We start from the raw sequence: 13370 nt of genomic DNA, 5'->3' as shown, positions 1-13370 counted from the left end.
AGAGAAAGTCTTATTGGAGGCCCTGGGAAGGGGCAAGAATAGCAGTGGAAGATTTGAGAGGCTATAAACTGGCCTGCTATGGAGGTCCAAGGCCTTCCCAGCCTGGGCTTAGAGAAGGAAGAGAGTTGTATCACATTTTCCCCTTTACCCCTTAGGAATTTAAAGGAAAGAAGGATCATATTACTCTAAATGTTCCACGTGGTATTACTTCCATCCTAGACAGTGTATGCAATAAAACATTGGGTGTTTGGTTTTGTGAATGAAGAGCTGTGTTGCTGCTTCCTTGGCTTTCTTCCTGTGTGAGTTAGATGTAACCTTCCTGGGATGTCTCCACTGGGCATTCCTATGTGCAGCCTGGCATTTTCTGGCAGTTTTCCATTAAGGGAGGTTTGGGCACCTTATACTTTTCCTTCAGTCCTGCCACTAAATTAGTCCATTCTTAAACTCAGAACTGAAAGCCAGTCTAGACCCTTCTTTCAAGTCTTGTAGGGATAGAGTCACAAGAGAAATGTGAATGTTATGGAAGCTACTGAATGTCAACTATTATTGTGAATTTCAACTTTTCCCTCATTTTTTTTTTTTTGTGAAGGGTGAGGATAATAAGGAAGAACAAGGGGTATGCAATAGGTACCTAAAACAGTATGGCAAGTAGGCTGGTTTGGATGATATCATAGTACCTCTCATCTCTAATAGACATCTCTCTGGGTTGGGATGAAAGATCCAAGGATTTTTCTGTCTTTGTCACCATAGCTGGGAAAGCCAAAAGACCTATGAGTAGGTATGTGGAAAGAACATCTATGCTAAAATGACAATAGTTTCTTAACCACAGACTGAAAATTCTCAGCCTTTATTTATGGCTACTATTTGGGGTTGGGGACTAATCTAGGTAGCTACAGTGGTCATTTAAGGTATAGGTAGAAGAAGAGAAATAATATCTAGATGATGATGGGTCAAGAGCTCAGGAATGACTGGGCAGAGCATGAGGTCATACATGTGTGATTATGCCCGCCCTCCAGTCCATTGCAGACAAGCTTCATATCTGGGTAAAGCCTAAATAGCTTCCTTCTCTCCTATGATGAGTCAACCTGGAGAAATGACAAATTCCACAACAAAGGAAGAAATAGTAGAGCCTACTGGTTCTGTATATAAGCTCCTGATTTATTATACAGATAAGATTGTGGGCGTACAGTCAGGTTGAAAAGGTAAAGGGTGGTAGATGTGCCAGAAAGATGACTCCAAATGGGCAAAAAAGGGAAGTAGAAACTGTGGGAAATTACAAAACATGGGCTGAGTGATAAATTTCATTTTGTGACTACCCTACCCTCTTTTCAAATTTTATCAAAGAAGAAAAGTGAAGCCCGGATATGGAGACAGTGAGGGAAAGAGACTGCAAAGTCCAAGGTAAGGAAGAATAGGTGATGAGGAGAACCAGAGAAAACACTGGGGAGGAGCACAGAGGTTCCATGTGAAAGGAAGTCAAAACTGCAAATATGCAGAGAAAGCTGGGGGCTCACGGCTTGAAAAGGGGGAGAGTTTGAAAATGGAGAAAGTTCAAAAGAGTTCTAAAGATCAGTATTCTCACAAAGAAGGAGGCTCTGAGGATTTAAAAATGAGTTAGTGAAGATGAGTGCAAATTTATCATTCGACAACTGAAAAATCCACCAGAGAAATGCACATGGTGGAAAGAAATGAAGAAAGAAGTTGACTTGTATGTGGTAGGAAAGTTTATATAGAGAGTAAAAAGAATTTGAGGGATGGATTATGAGTGAATTCTGGTCGAGATACAAATGGCATGTAAGAAGGAAAGAGAGATAACTTAGAACAGGTGAGAAGGCATCGGGATAATGAAGTCAAGAGGAAGCACCAAGGAGTAGTGGGGGAAAGGTAACAGAAGAGGGGGGCGTCTGCACTGTAAGGAGCAAAGTGAGATCTCTAAGGAGATGGATGGTTACTGTCAAGTCTACAGTGTGGGAGGCAGGTGGCTCTAATGACAGAGGAAAGGACAGTTCTGGCTGTAGAAGCTGGGAGAGTGTGCCTCTAAAATAGTGCACTTTTAGTAGAAAAGTGCAGGTGACTTGAATAATATTCAGAAATGGCAGAGGCATCTGACAAATCACTACTATTGCAGTAGGAGTTAAGTAAGGGGAAGGGGGACCCACAGAAGTGCTGGCTGTCAAGGAGACAGTGCTGTGCATTAGCATATGACCAGACATCTGTCTACATCGGTGGCAGATCTAGAATAGTCGAGGGGTAGGGAAAGTTCAATGATTATGTTAAGATCATCCGTATTTGCTGTTCTTCAGGATCGAGTTGCTATTGGATTAAAACAAAGATTTTAGGGAGGTATCTGATACTCAGGAAGCACAGAAAAAATTAGTCTTTTTTTCCTGCCAAGTGTTTTGAGCCATGACTCAACCTCCCTGTAAGCTGAAATTATATTTAGCATCCAACTTTAGTAAACTACATACAATACTTTCTAAATTAGGATTTGCTATGATTATCGGATAAATATTTTTCCAAAGAAACTCACTCTCATAGTAGATTGTTTACATATCAAATAGTTCTTGGTTCAGTTGCTAAGAACCAACAAGGGGCACTGTTTGGAAGTAGAAAAGAAATATCTTTTTTACAAAACATCCTTCTCCATTGATCTTTGAGGCAACCCTTCAAATTCATGGATTAAGTACCCATAGATTCAATCATCAGCAATTCAAATATATTTGGAATAAAATGGTGTATATACAATGCATGTGTAAATCTTTTCCTTGTCATTTAGGATAATAAGTTTTTACATAGAATTTTCATTGGGCATTATTACTCTAGAGATGAGGAAACAAATACAGGAGAATATGTATAACTTATGTACAAACCCTGTGCTGTGGCAGCTGAGGGACCTGTACATCTGCAGATTTTTGCATCCAGAGGAATCCAAGATTTAATCCTACATCAATACTGATGGGAAATGTACAGGGGTCTACAAATTAAGTTAAAAACCCAGTGTAGTATTGTTACTATTCCCTCCTTGCCACTCAATAGTCATAGTAGCAGTAGCAGTGTCATTAACTTAGGGGCTCAAATGTATTTCATGCAATATTTATGTCTTTTATTATATGCACGAGTGAGTCTTTTAAAGGAGACAGTTCACAAATCCTCTTGCTTTACATTCTGTCTCAAAAGGCTCATGAAATGAGCAACCTTGAAACAGATAAATGAGAGAAGGAAGACTTAATCAGACATCAGTTATTTTCAAAACTCAGCCTTTTAGATATAATTTAGCATTCTGGGTATTTTTCCATAGCTTAGACCTGGATTGGGATCCCATCTCTCAATGACTGGAATATATATATCTTCCAACAAGGGGGACAGTTTGGAAGTGGAAAAGAAATATCTTTGTTACAAAACATCCTTCTCCATTCTCTCTCTCTCTCTCTCTCTCTCTCTCTCTCTCTCTCTCTCTCCCTCTCCCTCTCCCTCTCCCTCTCCCTCTCCCTCTCCCTCTCCCTCTCCCTCTCTCCCTCCCTCCCTCCCTGGAACGAGAGCATGAGTGTGTACATATATATGCAAATTTTAAACACTGAAATATGAGCTTCTGGACGTATCCTTACATGCAAATCTTAGACAAACTATTAGATAATCTAAGTATACATATGTTTACTAAAAGTAAACTTAAGTATTGGGAATGAAAAATGAAAGATGGCTTGAAGAAAGAAATTGCGATAAGCATGATTTACAGGCCTAGAACCTAGAAACTGAAGAAACCTCCTCGGCCAGCAAGCCTGAGCTACTGACACACCAAGAGTACTGCGACCAACCATCAGTGACTCTACACTATTCTAACAGTCTGGGCCTTTGTAGGCTCTATTGCACAAAGGTTTTGAATGTATTTCCTCTCAAGTTCTCGATTCTGGGAGGAAACGAAATCGAGTTTCACTGGATAGAGATTTTTTTTAAAGATATATATATATATATGTATATGTATATGAATACACAACTGCTGTCTTCAGACACCCCAGACAGAAGAGGGCATCAGATCCCATTATAGATCTGATGTGAGCCACCATGTGGTTGCTGGGAATTGAACTCAGGACCTCTGGAAGAGCAGTCAGTGCTCTTAACCACTGAGTCATCTCTCCAGCCTCGGGAGTAGTTTTTTTTTTTTTTTTTTTTTTTTTTTTTTTTTTTTTTTTTTGTGTGTGTGTGTGTGTGTGTTTCACATGTGAGGCGCCACAGGAATAAACTAACTCTATGAGCACAGGGCTGTGTGCCACCCAAAGCTCTGCGTTCTGCAGGCATGCTGGAACCACTTTGCTCAGCCCTCACAGGGCTTGGGCTGCAGATCCCTTGTCTCTTGCCAGGTGAATGTGAGCTTCTAACTTTCCTCTGAGGAATGAGGTGATGTCGGGTCTGGACCCTACCTCTGCTAAAGGGGCCAGGGGTGCTTATTGAAGACTCCATCTGACAGGATCTCTGCTAGTGGTCACATTAGTGTTTTGTTTAGCGCTACAGCACATTTATATTCTTGACAACTACAGCCTCCAGGATATTTTAATAAAAGATGCTTTGATCCCAGTTCACTCCTAATTTGTACTTGGAGAAATAACAGCTTAAATCTAAATACATGGAGATTTATATCACCTGTTCAGCTTTGTTTGGTTAGTTTTAACTCTTTATGATCTTGTTAAGATGAAATTCTCACAAAATATCATCTGGCTTAGAGATTTTATCCTATTTGAAAATTGGTCAAAATTTAGGATATTTATATTTCAACCATTGCTAAATTAATAAGCAGGATAAGAGGGGTATATAAGATATTTTGGCATTCCCTTGGAAAATAATCTATTAATGGCAATGGAGAGTTAAGCTAGCCATGGATCCTCAACTGCACTATCATCCAAAGCCATCCTTTGCTATCTCCTACAGTAACATTTTTTTTTAAAGAACCTACTTTTTAGTGGCCCAATAAAATCAACATTTTCTATGGTGCAACCAGATAAGTAATTTCTCCTGTCAACCTAACTGTGTAACAAGTGCTGTATACTTAGAGGACACCTACTGTCTTTTATGTCTCATAAGAACATTGTCATGGTTTGAATGACTCCCATGGGTTCATATGAATGAAGTACATTCTGAGTTTGTATTACCTAATTGAACAGAATACTTTCTAGTTTATTCATTTTTCTGTTAGTTTCAGTTTTGTTTTATACGTGAAAAAAAAACTTCCATTATGTATAGATACCACATTTTTTTTTATTCTCTGTCAACAGACATCCATGTCCTTGTTGTAAACAATGCAGCAATAAGCATGGATGTGCAGGTGTCTCTGTGGTAATATTCAGAATCTTTTGGATATGTGCGGAAAGTGGCATAGTTGAGTTTTAGGGTAGTAACATTTATTTCATTTTTTTAAAACTTCCATACTGCCTTCCATAATGGCTGCACTAGGTGAAACTCCCACCAGTAGCAGACATGGATTCGTCTTTCTTCATACCCTTGCCGTTTGTTGTTATTTGATTTCTTGGTTTGGTATTTTTTTTTTAAAAAAAAATACTCTTTATAAACTACATTTCAGAAATCTTTTCTAGACATTTATAATAACTTTAAGTATATTTTCATGAAAATTAACCGAAATGAGTGTCTATGGCTCTATTAGGTCACAGGGACCCTCTCCTGTTTGTACTAGAATAGCGATGGAATTACTGAACCTGGGTCTGATGCCCTAGTTTAGGCTCAAAGGTTGTTTTTTATTCGTTTTACTTTTCCTAAGCCAGCAGTTCTCAACCTTCCGAATGCCCCAGCCCTAAAGTGCACCCACATTATTCTGATCCCAACCTTAAAACTATTTTCATTGCTACAGCACAATTTCATTTTATTTTTGCCACGGTTATGAATCATAATATAAATACTTTTTGGGAGATAGAAGTTTGCTAAAAGGATCACGACCCACAGGTTGAGAACAGCTGGCTTAAACCTGCTAATTTCTAGAGCGCTTTCCTTTCCTAGACCAAACAGGCTGAAATGAGAATCAGGGCTTTTTTTTTTATAGCCATCGCGGGTTGCCATGGTGACCACTGTGTGGAGCTACACTTATCTCAATACTGTTCTTTCCTAGCTTCTGTAGTTAGACCACTGAGCACCCTCCCTTCCTCGGGAAGTTCTAGATGACTCTTGCCTATTGACGGGAGCCAACTTTCTGCAAGCTGGAGAGTTCACTGCTCCCTCTAAGGCAGTTCACTTAGACCTCTAGGCCATCATCCTCCAGCCTCACTCCAGCATGACCCACCCAGTCATCTCCTCATTGACATCGTCTTCTAGCAGTGCAACTTCTGCTCCTCAGCATTCTGCTGTTATCCAGAGCACCACCCTTCCTGTAAACATCAGAGACATTTTAATAAAGTAAAAATAAAAGCCAGCACCAATGTTTAATTTCCTTACAGTTTTTATCCACTAGATGGCAATGCCCCACCATTTTCTTTATGAGCCTAGAATTTCTGGTTAAGTCTGTGGGGATAATTGTTCAGTACTTTCCCTTAAATGCCCTAGGAGCCATTCTATCAAAGATTTTATTATCAAAGGCATTTGGGTTTCAGTTTGGCTTTTTCAGGTAAATAGCAGAATCAGATTAGCCACAAGTGATTGTTTAAAGGACAGACAGGCTGTATTTTAGGGTGTTGGGCACTCTATCTACTCAGCTCAGCATCCCCATAGCTCTTAGCTAAGGAGATGTGAGCCCACAAAAGGCATCTTCCTAATTCAGACACCCCAGAATCTGCCTCTGTCTACTCCGCCTCGTGCATGCCAGGCTTCCGAATAGCCCCATGCTCCCTGCTAACATTTCCCTGTCTCCTTTCTGCTCCTCTCTGATCCCACCTCCTACTGGGGTTGGCAGTCTTATAGACTTGTACATCCCTCTACACAGGCTCCTGTGTGTGTGTGTGTGTGTGTGTGTGGTGTGTACACATGTTCTTCTAGAAGTTTTAAAGCCATTTGATTCCTATCTTGTCAGCTGAATATTTCATGTTGTTTATGTAACTTAGGACACTGAATAGACTCCAAATGTCTACTTAACTATGATCTGATTAATGGAATATGGGATGGAAACAGGTTACAAAAGTCAATTTAGCTGGAGTCTTAAATGGTTATGGTTGGTTACTTAGGAATACATTTCATTCCTCTGAAGGGAAGCTTTTCTCTGCTTACCCAGACGTGGTGCTTGCTTGAGCCTGGGGGACACTGAAGGAGATTTAGTTCTTACATTTGAGGCTTAGTGTATGCTGCTCTGTCATAAATACCTTTCCATTTGGATTCCACAACACCACCCTGAGAAATAAGGACAGGCATTTGTTCCAGCAGTTAAGAGGGATTTATAGGCACCAAATGTACTTGATGGATACAAAGATGAATAAAATGTCTTCCTAGCTTCCTGGGAACTGCTAGTCTCACTGTACAGTCTGAAAGACACGTCCAGGTACCACACGGGGCAATGCTGATCGGGTGGCCTTCCCATGAGAACAAAGTGAACTGGGCACTAATGAGGGGCAGTTCAGTGTGCTGGGGCAGCCGTGAGAAAGCTACAAGCATACTTACAGAGCAGCTACGACAGGAAGAGCAGGCTCAGATAAACAAGGAAGAAAAGGTGGTTGTCTCAGCAGGAGCTGGCACCATGGCCTTGACACTGGATGATGACCAGGTCAGGGTGGGGCTGCGTGTTGGACCAGCTGGTTGAAGGCTGTGAGGGAGGTTGAAGCTGGTGAGGGGAACAGAGAGGGGCTTTACATCCTGGGCCCAGGTATTCCACTGTACTCTGCACAAACACAGGCACTGGCTAATTTAACATATGGGCATGCCTATGTCTGATCTGTGCTTTCAAAAAAGAAACAGACAGTGAGACCAGCAGATTTATAAAGTTATGAGGATTCAATCCAGAGGGATTGAACTAGCCTCAGAGATAACCAGAGCAGGGGAGGGAAGAGGCTGAAGAGGCAGGAGACTTGAGGAATGCTAAGGTTCAAATCATTGCAACATGGTAGGAAATTAACTAAAGGGAAGGAGGAGAAGGGAAAAACTAAATAGCTTTATAAGTAAAAACTGCTCTAATGAAAAAAGAGTAGAGATACAGCAAATTTGTATAAATGAAGATACTTCATGTTTGCTAAGGCTGAGTTCATATGTGAAGAAAAAACATGGAATCAGGGCCAAAGAGATGAGAACCAAAGACAGCTTGGGCTTGCGTGAGGTGGGAGAAAACATAGTTGAGGTCAGCAGACCATACAATTTTGTCCCTCACAGCAAGTAGAAGAAAAGGCATCATGAGATGGACTCACTGGTTTTGCTCTGGAAACATCTTGGAGAAGGAGAACACGACGGTGGACTGGTATTGAGATTGTCTAGTAATAGGTAGTTTTAGGACAGAGGTAGAGAGAGCTGGGAGAAATGTTGGGTTGAAAATGATCCAGAAGGGGCTGGAGCGATGGCTCAGCGGTTGGGAGCACCTGCCGCTCTTACAGAGGACCTGGGTTCAATTCCAAGAACACACGTGGCAACTCAGAACTGTAACCCCAGTTCCAGGGCAACTGACACCCTCACACAGACATACATACAGGCAAAACATTAATTTGCAAAAAATAAAAATAAATTATATATAAAAACAGAAAGTTATCTAGAGCTCAGTGAGAGCTACAGGTCAGGGCATACCTATCCTCATCTACAAAAGAGAAATCATGAGATTTAGTTCCAAAAATCGCCTTAGCAAAACTGCATTAATATCTTTTTATTTATTTATTTATTTATTTATCTATTTATTTATTTATTTTATGTATGTGAGTACACTGCTGCTGTCTTCAAACGCACCAGAAGAGGGCATCAGATCCTCGTTACAGATGGTTGTGAGCCACCATGTGGTTGCTGGAATTGAACTCAGGACCTCTGGAAGCAACCAGTGCTCTTAACCTCTGAGCCATCTCTCCAGCCCTATATCTTATGATTTTAGTTTACTCTCAAAATGCAGATAGCAGGGTCTTACTTTATTAGTGCCAACCACTTTAAATATGGAGCTTTCTTAGATAAAAGGCCGTCAGTCATAGCCTGCCTTGATTTGTGTGTTTATGTGTTTTATAAGACTGTGGGTAGCTGAAGTGACTCATGTGCTTTACCTAGAAATTGGGTTTCAAGTGAAATATTAATAAAATTGGGTTTCAAGTGAAATATTAATGGTAATGCTAAACAGTGTATTTAGTATTCATTGTATAGCTAGCTCTCTGATGAGTAATTTCATTTGAAAGCAACCATGTAAGTTATATGTATGTGCTAAGTAAAAACGTGAAAGTCAAATGGAGGGAAGAATTCCAAGTTGCAAGAAGACTAGATTCACACAGGCTTCCCATGCCATGAGCTGTGCACATCAATAAGTGAGGGCACTGAGAGTTTAGGAGGGAGTGTAAAATGAATCTAAGCCGTAACAGAAGTGGAATCAAGTCTTCCAGTAAGGCTCAGATCCATGTCTCTCAAAAATGTAACTATTCGGTACTGCTCTGTTTGCCTTAAATAAAAAACAAGATTATCTGGAGAGAGAAGAGGGAGGTAAAGGGGGGAGAGGAAGATTGCACCCTCCCAAACCAGGAAGAGAATGAGAAAAACCCAGGCAGAGAAAAGAGTGAGCATATGTGTAAGGGTTGGGGGTTCAGGAAAAACAGAAGGACTTAGACGGGTCCTTATGGAATGCATGCATGGCATCTGTTTGGGTTCATTAGTGGCAAGACTTATTAGTAATAGGTCGGAAGTTGGGAGAACATTTCAAATTTGACATCCATCTAGAATACAGTTCCAGAAGAACGGTGGGTGACAGGACTGGGAGTCGACAGAGCAGTGAAGTAATTCTCTCGTGTCCAGGAATTAATAACCACAAAATTATGCTTGTTTTGGTGGTGGAGACATGAGACAAGTGTAACAACAGATTAAAAAATAAGACTTTCTGAAATCAGAGACATGGCTCAGTTGGTAAATTGCTCGCTGCAAGAGCATGAGTACCTGAGTCTGATCCCCGGCACCCACAGAAAAATCTGGGCACACTGCTGCATCCTGTAATGCCCATGGTGCGAGGGCAGCGGCACAAGAATCTCCAGGGCTCCCAGCCAGCCACTCTAATTAGCAAGTTCCATGCTCAGCGAGCAAGTCTGTCTCCAGAAATAAAGTGGAGCGCAACTGAGAAAGCACTCACAAGTGCAAACACTAGCATCTGCTCAACTGCCAAATGTCTAAACATTTTCAATTGGCTTTCTAATCCCTGTTTCCCTTTGGTTGGTTAATTCTAACATTACTTTATTCCAGAGTGGACATCTATTCTCCTGCATCAAATCTACCTTGTCCAAAAATTCTCTTATGTTTCTCCTTTCCTCTAAATTTAAATACATACACATGCATACACACTAGCACGTGCATACTCACATGCACAGACAGCACACAAGTTCTCACTAGTATCTGAAGGCCCACTGTGTAAGAATAATTACTTGGAGACCACACCTTGACCCTTGTTTCCAATCTGTTGCCCAATCCTGCACAACAGCATCACCTGCACCTGCTTATTAACCACCCATCTGTGAGCACCTGCATTCCTGCTCCCTCAGAAACCCCTGGCTGCTCATTCTGTCTGTTCAATCTTGCTACCTCACAGCAAATCACCTTCAACATTTTATGAAAACAGCAAACTCCAAAGGCAACTTGCTGAAATCTCAGTGGGAGAACATGGAGCTGTTTTTACCCCTGTAGCTCCTAATTAATTGGCTGTGTGACATTTAGCAAGTCCCTTCCCATCTCCAGCTCCACTAAGTCTAAGGGCAGGACTGAGGCTGTTAAGACACAAAGGTTTTCAGGTGTTTTCAGCACCAATAGTGAATAATCTCACTCCCATCACAATTTGATCTTAAGAAAACACCCAAGAACTGGCTGGCTAGGTCCGATCTCATTTTCCTTTTATCCCAGGACTGCTTACTCCTTTGGTGGCCATCAGTCTCTGTGACTCTGACCTGCCATAGCTGACGGGTCTGTTGATCTTGGCTACCTTCCCTGAACAGTCTGAACTTTCTCGTTGGTGTTTGGGAGCCCCTCAGTCTGCAAGCCGATTTAGAATTTCCATATTAGTGCACACACAGACTGGCTCCTACTCCACAGTTTCCGTTTGCATTATTCAGGAAGAGTTGCTTCTCTGAAAGACTCAGGTAAAGTGCCAGGAAAATATTTATCTGCTCATTGGTGCTTCATTTGTGGCCAGACTTAGCCCTTCCCTATTGCAAGTTCTGCCCTCAGGCACTATGACTCATTCATCAAGCAGCAGGGATCAGCAGTCCCCTCCTCCCTTACCAGCTGGGAAAAACAGCTTAGAGCTCCTTTCTTCCCCAAATTCCGGTCCACTGCCCACCCAGAATCCACACTCCCCGATCACTGGTTGCTATTTCTTTCTGTAACATTCTGTGGCAATTAGACTGAGCACCCTTACAAGGAAGGAGCAAGGGAAATTTCCAATTGTAACTGTCATCTTAAAAGCAGGCAGGTTGGAAAGATGGGTCAAAGGCTATAGAGAATGTTCTATATCAAAGAAAGAAGTTTGACTCCTGGCTGAGTTTGGCCCATCTCTCCAGACCAGCTGCTTTTAACCTTTGGCCTTTCTACACACCTAGTTTCAGAGCGAGAAGATTACACTAAGCTGCTGGCTCCTGTCCTACAGTCATGCAGCTCCTGAGTCATGTTTACAGCTAATGTGGCTTCAGGGGCATTGGTCTGTGGTAGTGATAAAACCAAGTCATCACCACTTAACATATTTACACAGAGGTCTCAAAGCCAAGCCCAAACATGCGCAGTGCTCAACTGTATTGTGAGGTACATTAGCAAGTAGTGGCTGTCCATAAAAGGCTACGAGACAAAAACATTGGTTTTTACAATTTGATCCAGAGAATAATTAATAAAGGAAAGAGCACTAAATACTTAATCACATAATTAAATACATAATATGGGAAATACCATTGAAAAAGCACACATTATGTGGGTACCTCAAGAGAATCCAAATTACAATCAGGTTTACTTCTAGGAGATAAACCATGTGTCATAGGAAGGAAGTCAATATATATAATCTATTTAGACTCTTGAATAATATTTATCCCGAAGGTTAAGTTTAAGTGGAGGTGAGTAGTGGAATGGTTGCCTCCCAATCAATGCTCTGAATTTGAGCCCCAGACCTGAAAGAAAAGGGAAAAAAATCCCCACAGGCTGCTGTTATCAAAACTCATTCTAACTAAAGCATTAAATAATATGTAATAAAAATCTTAAACTCTTAGTTAACCTTAACTGAAAGTGGGTGGTGAACATCAACTTTGAATAAGCAACTCACAAGAATTTGTAAAAATGACCCAGCTCGGTGTGAACAGTCACATAAAGGAACCAATTCCATATTCATTTACTTGATTGCAAGCTCCACGGCCATCTCTGTTCAGCTCTGTAAGCAGGTCTGTGGATGACAACAGCTCCAGTGCATGACTTGACTTAGAAAAGCAGCAAAAAGCTGAATGCCCTCGATGGTTCAATGCAGGTGTTTCTCATCTTCTCATAGCAACTGCTGGGTCTCAGGGCCAATGACATCAGCCTGGCAAATTCTTGAGAATCCAGAGAAAGGGACAACCACTGGGTCTGCAGGTACACCACTTCCCCAAACTCAAAGTCTGTAGAAAATTTAGTAACTGAACCGGAGATTACCCATGTCTAGTTTTTCCTCTCTCTTTCACACCAAATACTTAAGTTTCTCTTTTTTAAATTAAGGACCATCTGATAATGTAGAAGCCAAGTGTCTTTTGGATTTCCAGACTAGATAAGAATAATCCAATGCATATATATATATATATATATATATATATATATATATATAGTATCTGAAACAATCAAGACAATGCAACAGCTGCCTGCACATCCATCATGAAGAAATGGGTTATTTTTTACCTCTTAAAAAAATTAGAGAACTTGCCTGGAAATTGCGAAGTTGCACATACCTCTCTTCATGTTGTATGGCCAGTATTCTAATATTACTTACACAAATAGTTTGGAATGCCATTAAATTACATATTACTATACATATATAAAATATGTCACAATATTAAAGTCAGTTGTGAACATATCAACTGGGCTTCCCTAAAATTATCCCTAATGTAGTACTCATTCTGTCTCAAATAAAATATTAGTGTATTTTTAAAAAGGGAAGCAAGCTTACTTGAATTTTTAGTAGAATGAATTAAAAAAGCAATGTGTTGTCAAGAGTTAATATTATTATGTTATATTAACATATATTATTAACCAGTTGCTAATAATTTGTTAGTTAAGGTTATTTAAATTAT

The sequence above is a fragment of the Apodemus sylvaticus genome, chromosome 2, assembly GCF_947179515.1.
Source record: "Apodemus sylvaticus chromosome 2, mApoSyl1.1, whole genome shotgun sequence".
Lineage (NCBI taxonomy): Eukaryota > Metazoa > Chordata > Mammalia > Rodentia > Muridae > Apodemus > Apodemus sylvaticus.
This window is presented reverse-complemented; position numbering follows the sequence as displayed.